This window comes from Oncorhynchus gorbuscha, linkage group LG26, assembly GCF_021184085.1.
Source record: "Oncorhynchus gorbuscha isolate QuinsamMale2020 ecotype Even-year linkage group LG26, OgorEven_v1.0, whole genome shotgun sequence".
NCBI classification, from domain to species: domain Eukaryota; kingdom Metazoa; phylum Chordata; class Actinopteri; order Salmoniformes; family Salmonidae; genus Oncorhynchus; species Oncorhynchus gorbuscha.
This window is the reverse complement of record NC_060198.1, coordinates 43,788,184-43,795,372: the sequence shown is the minus strand read 5'-3', so window position 1 is coordinate 43,795,372 and position 7,189 is coordinate 43,788,184.

Genomic DNA, 7,189 nt, shown 5'->3' with positions numbered 1-7,189 from the left:
GTCACTGTATGAAAAGTAACTATTAATGCATGTGTTCCACAGTCTAAGGGCTTATGTTTGATAATCCACTCTGTTCCACACAGGCCCTGCTCTCCTTTTCACAATGTTGTCTGTTTCTCACACACCCCATCCATCTCTCTTCCCCTTTGTGACACTCACAGCTGTGTGGCACCATGCTTGGTGATTCCAGTCTGTCACCTGGGTGTTTCAGGGTCCCAGTTTAGCATCTCTGGTGAGTCAGATAGACAGTTCAAGTAGTTAAGTAGCCCAGGAACTGTTGGGACTGTTTCTCTACACATTCATGATCTAATTCTCACTAGCTTGTTTCAACTGAGGAGAAACTGTGTTTTGCATAAGCCAGCTAGCTGGTGGCTGGTAACCATACAATGTTTCAACCATGTGAACATGATTTGCATTTGGTTTTAATAAATGGGGAGATGGTTCAAATAATGAGACAATTGAATCACAACTTAATTTATATTATAAGCCGTTGTCATCAGCTGTATTCATTTTATTATTTAATATTTTCAGTCATTCACTGCTACTCATCACACACAATGTTATTGACACACCATATTCATGGTTTATGTTTGTAATACTAAAAACACACCTTTCTTGAATTGCGTTGAACAATAAGCCATTAACTAAAATAACAAATGTCCATATTTATTTAGTTGTTTTTTATTCACCTTTACTTAAACAGGTAGGCGAGTTGAGAACAAGTTCTCATTTACAACGGCGACCTGGCCAAGATAAAGCAAGCCAGTGTGACTAACAACATGTGGTTTCTCATTTCTGTCCAGGGCACCTCCCCCTAAATACTTTAGTATGCCTTAATTGTAATTATTTATAGTGGAGAAAGCTAAAAATGTGTTTTTATCAGGTGTGTCAATCAAAATGAGTGTTGGGCACAGCAGTTCAAAGCTACCCAAGCATGACTTCTACCCAGGATGCACCTGCACTCCGATAAAGCCATTTCCCTGATATAGCATCTTGATTAACCCTAAAATGGACCAATATATCACTGTGAAAGTGCAGTAACACATTTTAAAAAACAACACACAACAGTGATGTATTGCAGATGTGGGAGAAAATGTCAAATTATGACTTGAAAAAGTAATTGAGGGACGTTTAGCCATGTATTGGTTTAGTGACAGTTGCTGATCATTTAAACAACGAGAATACATTTCAGGGCAAAATATAAAAAAATGTGAGGGGTTAATTATTATTGTTATTTTGTTATTTTGTTTTATGTGTTGTTTAAAATATGTATTTTTAAATTGTAATTTTCTGACTTCATTGAACAGATAGAGAGATAGGATGACATGAAAGGTTGTGCCAAAGGGCAGTAGGTCGGATTCGAAACCTTTCCTAAAACGTACAAGACAACATACCGCAATATCTTACAGGGACCACTTGTATGGATGGGTTTGTGATATTGTTTTGGGAAGTATCAAATGTAATATGATTTAATATAAATCATTTCATGACTCTTCTTAGTACATGAAACATAATGTTCTTATGAGAGGCGTGAAAAAATGCTTAACTGTTAAACCAAAAAGCTTTGTTTGACAGTGATCGATGATGTCTGACTTGTCTTAGAATGAATTGTCTTGAAACCTCTTCTATAGGCATGTGACATGTTACACCCCAACCATGGTTGCCATGCAAGTTCTGTCTCCCAAGTCTGTGTACTTTTATGATGTTTCCTACCATGGGTTAATTGGATTCCATCCTGAAAAGATGACAGGCAAACTACACCTCCTGGTCTTATTGGGTCTCTGTAGTATGTACTTAACAATCTAGCAATTTATTGGAACAAGGTATTTTACGTATAGAGATAATTATAACATCCATTGAGTTAACATATTAGTGATCTATTGTCTTCATTCTCTTTTCTCTATTAGGGATATATGGTCAGAGTCTGGAGGACATTCCCTCCAGTCCAGTCCTGAAAAGCCTGGAGTACCTCTCAGCCTCTCCTGTAAGGGATCTGCCTTTATATGTAGTAGCTACCATATGGGCTGGATAAGACAACCAGCATGAAAAGTTTGAGAATGGATTGGCACTATATGAAGTGATGCTAGTGGAACTGTGTATGCAAAAAGTGTTGAAGGAACGGATAGAAGTCACAATAGATAATTCTAACAGCATGGTGTATCCGAAGCTGTCTGGTTTGAGAGCAGAGGACTCTGCTGTGTATTACTGGACAAGAGACACAGTGGTGTGAGTGGAGGATCTGTACAAAAAAACATTAGATAATCTAACTGGCAGCATAGTCAACAGAGGGCAGTAGAGCATCAGTACAACAGAGTCAACAGAGGGCAGTAGAGCATCAGTACAGCAGAGTCAACAGAGGGCAGTAGAGCATCAGTACAGCAGAGTCAACAGAGGGCAGTAGAGCATCAGTACAACAGAGTCAACAGAGGGCAGTAGAGCATCAGTACAGCAGAGTCAACAGAGGGCAGTAGAGCATCAGTACCGCAGAGTCAACAGAGGGCAGTAGAGCATCAGTACAGCAGAGTCAACAGAGGGCAGTAGAGCATCAGTACAGCAGAGTCAACAAAGGGCAGTAGAGCATCAGTACAGCAGAGTCAACAGAGGGCAGTAGAGCATCAGTACAGCAGAGTCAACAGAGGGCAGTAGAGCATCAGTACCGCAGAGTCAACAGAGGGCAGTAGAGCATCAGTACAGCAGAGTCAACAGAGGGCAGTAGAGCATCAGTACAGCAGAGTCAACAGAGAGCAGTAGAGCATCAGTACAGCAGAGTCAACAGAGGGCAGTAGATCATCAGTACAGCAGAGTCAACAGAGGGCAGTAGAGCATCAGTACAGCAGAGGCAACAGAGGGCAGTAGAGCATCAGTACCGCAGAGTCAACAGAGGGCAGTAGAGCATCAGTACCGCAGAGTCAACAGAGGGCAGTAGAGCATCAGTACAGCAGAGTCAACAGAGGGCAGTAGAGCATCAGTACAGCAGAGTCAACAGAGGGCAGTAGAGCATCAGTACAGCAGAGTCAACAGAGGGCAGTAGAGCATCAGTACCGCAGAGTCAACAGAGGGCAGTAGAGCATCAGTACAGCAGAGTCAACAGAGGGCAGTAGAGCATCAGTACAGCAGAGTCAACAGAGAGCAGTAGAGCATCAGTACAGCAGAGTCAACAGAGGGCAGTAGATCATCAGTACAGCAGAGTCAACAGAGGGCAGTAGAGCATCAGTACAACAGAGTCAACAGAGGGCAGTAGAGCATCAGTTCAGCAGAGTCAACAGAGGGCAGTAGAGCATCAGTACAGCAGAGTCAGAGGGCAGTAGAGCATCAGTACAGCAGAGTCAACAGAGGGCAGTAGAGCATCAGTACAGCAGAGTCAACAGAGGGCAGTAGAGCATCAGTACAGCAGAGTCAACAGAGGGCAGTAGAGCATCAGTACAGCAGAGTCAACAGAGGGCAGTAGAGCATCAGTACAGCAGAGTCAACAGAGGGCAGTAGAGCATCAGCACAGCAGAGTCAACAGAGGGCAGTAGAGCATCAGTACAACAGAGTCAACAGAGAGCAGTAGAGCATCAGTACAACAGAGTCAACAGAGAGCAGTAGAGCATCAGTACAACAGAGTCAACAGAGAGCAGTAGAGCATCAGTACAACAGAGTCAACAGAGGGCAGTAGAGCATCAGTACAACAGAGTCAACAGAGGGCAGTAGAGCATCAGTACAGCAGAGTCAACAGAGGGCAGTAGAGCATCAGTACAACAGAGTCAACAGAGGCAGTAGAGCATCAGTACAACAGAGTCAACAGAGGGCAGTAGAGCATCAGTACAGCAGAGTCAACAAAGGGCAGTAGAGCATCAGTACAGCAGAGTCAACAGAGGGCAGTAGAGCATCAGTACAACAGAGTCAACAGAGGGCAGTAGAGCATCAGTACCAGTACAACAGAGTCAACAGAGGGCAGTAGAGCATCAGTACAGCAGAGTCAACAGAGGGCAGTAGAGCATCAGTACAGCAGAGTCAACAGAGAGCAGTAGAGCATCAGTACAGCAGAGTCAACAGAGGGCAGTAGATCATCAGTACAGCAGAGTCAACAGAGGGCAGTAGAGCATCAGTACAGCAGAGGCAACAGAGGGCAGTAGAGCATCAGTACAACAGAGTCAACAGAGGGCAGTAGAGCATCAGTACAGCAGAGTCAACAGAGGGCAGTAGAGCATCAGTACAACAGAGTCAACAGAGGGCAGTAGAGCATCAGTACAACAGAGTCAACAGAGGGCAGTAGAGCATCAGTACAGCAGAGTCAACAGAGGGCAGTAGAGCATCAGTACAACAGAGTCAACAGAGGGCAGTAGAGCATCAGTACAGCAGAGTCAACAGAGGGCAGTAGAGCATCAGTACAGCAGAGTCAACAGAGAGCAGTAGAGCATCAGTACAGCAGAGTCAACAGAGGGCAGTAGATCATCAGTACAGCAGAGTCAACAGAGGGCAGTAGAGCATCAGTACAACAGAGTCAACAGAGGGCAGTAGAGCATCAGTTCAGCAGAGTCAACAGAGGGCAGTAGAGCATCAGTACAGCAGAGTCAGAGGGCAGTAGAGCATCAGTACAGCAGAGTCAGAGGGCAGTAGAGCATCAGTACAGCAGAGTCAACAGAGGGCAGTAGAGCATCAGTACAGCAGAGTCAACAGAGGGCAGTAGAGCATCAGTACAGCAGAGTCAACAGAGGGCAGTAGAGCATCAGTACAGCAGAGTCAACAGAGGGCAGTAGAGCATCAGCACAGCAGAGTCAACAGAGGGCAGTAGAGCATCAGTACAACAGAGTCAACAGAGAGCAGTAGAGCATCAGTACAACAGAGTCAACAGAGAGCAGTAGAGCATCAGTACAACAGAGTCAACAGAGAGCAGTAGAGCATCAGTACAACATAGTCAACAGAGAGCAGTAGAGCATCAGTACAACAGAGTCAACAGAGAGCAGTAGAGCATCAGTACAACAGTAGCAGCACAGCAGAGTCAACAGAGGTCAGTAAAGTATCAGTACAGCAGACTACAAATTGCACACATTCCCCTGAGAACCAAAGCAACCAGTAAACCATCAACTGAACTACTATTAACATGAGCATTGTCCTATAGTAAGAGATATCAGACCAATTTGCAGCATATTAAGTGTCCATTTTAATATGTAAAACTTAACACTACAAAATAACAAAGTGAAAGGACAAACGAAACAGTCCCGTATGGCACAAACATTGACACAGGAAACAATCACCCACAAAATACCCAAAGAATATGGCTGCCTAAATATGGTTCCCAATCAGGGACAATGATAAACAGCTGCCTCTAATTGAGAACCAATCTAGGCAACCATGCACATAAAAACACCTAGTCTAGTAAAATCCCATAAACATACAAAAAAGCCTAGACAATAAAAAACACATACATCACCCTTGTCACACCCTGACCTAACCAAAATAACCAAGAAAACAAAGAATACTAAGGTCAGGGCGTGACAGAACTCAAGTGCCTTTGTTCACCTGACCTAGAATTCCTTACAGTCAAATGCCGATCGCATTATCTTCCAAACTGGAAACCACATATCCTGAGGCGGCATTTATTGAAGCTGGGGATTTTAACATAACTATTTTAAAAACAAGGCTCCCTAAACTTAATCAACATATCGAATGCGCGACCCGGGCTGGCAAAATTCTGGATCATTGCTACTCTAACTTCCGCAACGCATACAAAGCCCTCCCTCAAACTCCTTTCGGCAAATCTGACCACGACTCCATTTTGATGCTCCCAGCCTATAGACAGAAACTAAACAGGAAACGCTCAGGTCTGTTCAACGTTGATCCAACCAATCTGATTCCATGCTTCAAGACTGCTTCGATCACATGGACTGGGATATGTTTCGGATAGCCTCACACAACAAAATTGATGTATACGCTGATTCGGTGAGTGAGTTTATTAGCATGTGCATCAGTGATGTTGTACCCATGGTGACTATTAAAACCTTCTCCAACCAAAAACCGTAGATTGATGGCAGCATTCGCGTAAAACTGAAAGGGCGAACCACTGCTTTTAATCATGACAAGGCAACCGGAAACATGACCGAATATAAACAGTGTAGATATTACCTCTGCAAGGCAATCAAGCAAGCTTAGAGTCAGTATAGAGACAAAGCAGAGTCAAAATTCAACGGCTCACACACAAGATGTATGTGGCAGGGTCTACAGTCAATCACAGATTACAAAATGAAAACCAGCCCCGTCGCTGACACCAATGTCTTGCTCCCAGACAAACTAAATAACTTCTTTGCTCCCTTTGAGGACAATACAGTGCCACTGACACGGCACGCTACTAAAACCTTCGGGCTCTCCTTTACCGCAGCCAACGCGAGTAAAACATTTAAACGTGTTAACCCTCGCAAGGCTGCCGGCCCAGACGGCATCCCTAGCCGCGTCCTCAGAGCATGTGCAGAGCAGCTGGCTGGTGTGTTTACGGACATATTCAATCAAACCCTGGGTCTCGACCTCGCCCTGTGCAACTGGGTCCTGGACTTTCTGACGGGCCACCCCCAGTTGGTGAGGGTAGGAAACAACATCTCCACCCTGCTGATCCTCAACACTGTGGCCCCACAAGAGCACGTTCTCAGCCCTCTCCTGTGCTCCCTGTTCACGCATGACTGTGTGGCCATGCACGCCTCCAACTCAATCATCAAGTATGCAGATGACACTACAGTGGTAAGCTTGATTACCAACAGCGACGAGACGGCTTTCAGGGAGGAGGTGAGGGCCCTCGGAGTATGGTGTCAGGTAAATAACCTCACACTCAAAGTCAACAAAACTAAGGAGATGTTTGTGGAATTCAGCAAACAGCAGAGAGAGCACCCCCCCTATACACTTCAACGGGACAGTAGTGGAGAAGGTGGAATGTTTTATGTTCCTCGGCGTACACATCACGGACAAACTGAAATGGTCCACCCACACAGACAGCGTGGTGAAGAAGGCGCAACAGCGAGAGCATCCTGTCGGGCTGTATCACCACCTGGTACGGCAACTGCTCCGCCCACAACCGTAAGGCTCTCCAGAGGGAAGTGAGGTCTGCACAACGCATCACCGGGGGCAAACTACCTGCCCTCCTGGACACCTACACCACCCGATGTCACATAAAGGCCAAAATGATCATCAAGGACAACAACCACCCGAGCCACTGCCT